The 4259-nt window shown below is 35.2% G+C and overlaps 1 long non-coding RNA gene across 2 annotated transcripts; it reads right to left on the reverse strand.

Annotated features, from left to right (window-relative positions):
* Positions 1–273: 273 nt before the first annotated feature.
* LOC311432178 lies at positions 274–4004 on the reverse strand. Of its 2 annotated transcripts, none has more exons than XR_014689869.1 (3): positions 3814–4004; positions 1590–1691; positions 274–378 (listed from the first exon to the last, which is right to left on the reverse strand). It is a non-coding gene; the product is annotated as an uncharacterized lncRNA (long non-coding RNA). The 2 variants fall into 2 exon arrangements; XR_014689870.1 differs by lacking the exon at positions 3814–4004 and adding an exon at positions 2788–2860.
* Positions 4005–4259: the final 255 nt, after the last annotated feature.

Consider the following 4259-nt stretch of genomic DNA (forward strand, 5'->3'; position numbering starts at 1 on the left):
GAAAAAAAACACCAAGATATTTCTGCAAAATTAGTCAGTCAATGTATTGTGGTTGGTAGCACAGGGTATGCTAAAAGGTCTTTCACTGCCCAGTCCAGAAAAGTACTTAATCCTGTAAATAATATGCAAGGTGGGACCAAAAGGAAGGCAAGGGCAATAATGGGGCAAGGTGGAACCAAAAGGAAACTTTTCACCATACACCCTACCTGAGCTGATATATTCTGCTTATTCCATTTCCTGCTCTATGTGTTAGTGCCATTATAGATTGTAATCACTGCGTTCACTATGAAGAAATGACTTTCGTTGACTGCTAATGCACTGAGATCCTTAAGTGAGGATCTTCTAGGCACTGTCATTTTTCAGCTTGCTCCAGTCCATCTGAAAGAGAAGGACAAGAAAGTCCTTTAGATAGACCTTTACCCTGTATGTTTTTCTCCCTTCTATCCTTGTTTTACTTGAAATCTGAAATGCTGCTCCTGAATTTAAGACTTGAGTAACATCCCTTTATCTACCATGAAAAAGAGATATGATCCTAAACCATTTAAATATGTAACAGTCAGTAGACTGGAAATGCTTTGATGCTGGAAGGGACAAAGGGGACACATTCCCTCTATCTATAGGCTTCATTCACATCTAAGCGTGATCACAAAATGATTCAGTCTCCCACTGACATCAGTAGGCCTGGCAAATCTATCAATTCTGATTCATAAGCTGATGTTCTTGTCTTTCCTGACACCCCAGACCATGCCAAAGGCCTGCCTTCAGCTAGAGGAGCTGTATGTCATTTTTTGCATTTTGGAGCTTTTTAGTATGGAATGGTATATATCCCAAATCTGAACATGAATCCTTTCATAGTAGTTAGAAGTTCGGCTGCACAGCTTTAGGAAGGTAAAAGAAGTGCTGAAGGCAGTAGAGGAGAGCAAATGGTAGGTCAGAGTTATAGTAGACAACTCAAAAGAAGGTTTTTTTCTCAGGTTACTAAGGCCCCATCCTATACCCATTTGTGAATAAACAGTCCCTAATTCACACATATTTTGGAGAAGTTGCCTCCAAAAAATCAAACTATTGTTTTTCTTTCTTTTCAAGAGTTTCTTGTTTAAAGCAGTGAAAAGTGTTGTGTATGATGGGCATGAAGTCAATGATTCGATCTGCTTAGATCTGTGGCAGAGGAGATGAACAGTTTCTTGAACATATTTCTTGCCTCCAAAAGGTGAATTCTTCAAGAGAGTCTGAGAATATTTGGCACTCATCTCCTTTTAAATTGATATTGGATAGCTAAAGCTTGTAAGCATCTCTGAAAATTTTTACTCTTAATTTTTAATAGTCATACATCAATATATTTTATACACACACACACACTTTTATTAATCAATAAGAGGAAGTATGGGCTTGCTTTAGTCTTTACTGAGTTCAATCCCAAATCTCCCTAGAGAGCTTAAAGAAATAACATAATGTATAAAAATCAATACGAAAAAATTAAGTGCAACATTAAAATTTCACATACAGGAGAGCTGAAGCCTAAAACTGGAACTCTTAAAATATTCATAACGATTATATAATAAATGGGAGAACTGCTAATAATTTGGTACCTTCCAGGATAATCTCCAGCCACACCAGTGCACAGTGAAAACTAAGACTGTTTGACGCTCTGCAGGAGAAATGATTCTCTTGAGATACAGAGTGCCGAGAACCTAAATAGAATTGAAAAGAAATAGATCTGAGATTGCCTAATTCCCAATTATTTAATTTAAATATTAGACAAAAAAAAAAAAAAAAAAAAAAAAGATTCCCTGACACCTACATAAGAAATTAAATAGATACTCATTTTCTTTGTCCTTCATCTATTCAAAGCCAGTACAAACCCCCCTTACCTATGATATGGGTCAGTTTTTGCAATTTGTACAGAGTTCAGCAGAAAACAGAGAATAAAACAGACTAGTGGAGATGTCTGCTCCATTCACCCATTGAATAAACACTGCAAAACACTACTCAAAGTTTACATTGTGAATGAACTTCATATTTGCCACAGCTCCTTTGTATCCTAATATATGTGATGTTATTCAGCTGGATGGAGACATTAAGCTCAAACAAGCTTTTCCCTTCAAAAATTAGTTTTTTTTTTTTTTTTTTTTTTCAGTCTTTTCCTTTCCATACACCCATTTTTCATTTTTTATGATTTTTTTTTTTTTGTCTGCTCTGTGTTTATCTATGTTTCTTTTTCTTTCTTTCTACCTTTATCTCTGCAAACTCTTGACTTTGAAACATCTTAATCTCTGGCTTTTCTTTATACAAACCCATTGAACATTACCTAAACTGGCAATGTTGTTTTTAAAGGAGAATAAACTAAAGTCTAAATAAATCAAATGCCACTCAGTATAGAAATGTTAAATAAACCTAGGATTTATAAATTCTTTTCTTCATTCTATACTCATACTGCAATGGAAAAGGCGTACATTGCTGCACATAGCAGATATATTCTTTACTATTCCAAATGCTGTAATTACATGTAATTATACATTTTAATCAAAAGCTGAAGAGGTAAACTTAAGAAATAAAATGCAAATATCAGGGTTTTTTTAGGTGCATCCCTCTTAACATTGAACCTATCAGGAGCTGTAAAAAGTATCTTCCTAGACTAATATTATCTTCCTTCATGGGAAATCAGAAATTTCCTCCCTCTTTCTACAGACTGAAATGTTTTAAGTTTTGCTACTTTATTTATCCACATCATGAAAATTTGCTCTTATTACATTTCTTCATGTTGCCCAACTAGTCACAGTTACATACCATGCTGTGATTTCTTTTTTCTTAATGTTGAAAATCTCTCCATACACACAGTTGGAATTGCTCTATAAAATGCTGAAACAATGCAAACAAACAGCTTGGTGTGTTCTTTCTTGCTCAGCTTACTAGTAATCTACAAATTGAATATCAACATTGTTAAATTGGCCCTAATTCTGTATAATTACTGGAGACATTTAGGCTTGAAACTAGCAAAACTGGAGATCCTGCTTAGGAAGTTAAGCTAGAGCCACTACAAAGTATCTTGTGTTGCTGTGTGAGGATTTCATCTGCTTGTTGTTGGGCTGCATGCCTTTCAATTTCCCTGGAAGAATTCCTAAAGCTTTATTTTTGCTAAGACTATGTGATTGGGTTTGTTTGTTCATATTTTGATAGTAATTTTTCTCCTCCTTTTCTTTTAATAATACTAGGAATTTGTGTTTGTTATCTCCTTCATCATAGGTAATCAGAGCACTTCATTGCTCTCCAGCATGGTTTATGACAGCGAAGCTAATAGTATGAATTTAATGGACTGGACAACTTTTGTGAATTGCCATTGCAAAATACTGTGTAAAATAAAGAGCAGTAAAGAACACTGTCTGACATCTCTGGGCGGGTATATTTGTACAAAACACACACATTCTCTCTCCCCTCCCACCCCCTCTCAAGTCCTTCTAAAAGTTTATCTTTTTAAACCTAATCAATCAGTATTTATTCCCAGTGAGCTCCCAAGATACTGTAGTCCTTAGATAGTTTTCATATTGGTATAAAAAGTATGTATCATGAACAGAATTTTAGGCAAGTATCAAATTTTAATGATGAAGCATTTGGGCCACTCCTGCTACAATGAGTACAATTTCAAGGTGTGATAGAAGGTAGAGCAGGTTGCTGCCATGTGAGAAAGCCCTTAGTGTGTTTTGACCTAAAACTCTTCTGGCCATTTACATCTGTGCAAAGCATGCTGCTTTTCTGACGTTACTACAATTTGACTGATGTCAGGAAACAAAGGTTTAAAGTAAAATTAGTGCTCACCTTACTTGGCTCATGTAGACAGCTGCAGCTTCTTAGTGGGCTAAGTTAAAGTTTTCACTGTTAACAAATATCTATAACAACTGAATATTTCTCTTGAATGTCCTTCAGAATAAATGGTAGCTGGTTTCACTATAGCTGATCCCACCTGAAGAAACCAAAGAGAGAATGATGTAGGGTATAAAAACCAACCAACCAACCAATCAAACAATTTTTTTTAAGTGACCACCCTCAAAACAGAGGCTATATAATGTCTCTGGTGGAGTTCCCTATTTTTCTAGAACCTAGAGACTGAAATCCTGGTTTCTCAACTTTCTAAGCAAAAGTCTTATATACTTCTTTTGAACAAAAGTGTTTTAATTATTATTATTTTTCTTTCCATTCTCCTTAAGTTAGAGGTTTAAGGAAAAACATACAGCATTGCTCTTATTTATCCAGATATCAGTCAG

This window comes from Aythya ferina, assembly GCF_964211825.1.
Source record: "Aythya ferina genome assembly, chromosome: 2".
NCBI lineage: Eukaryota > Metazoa > Chordata > Aves > Anseriformes > Anatidae > Aythya > Aythya ferina.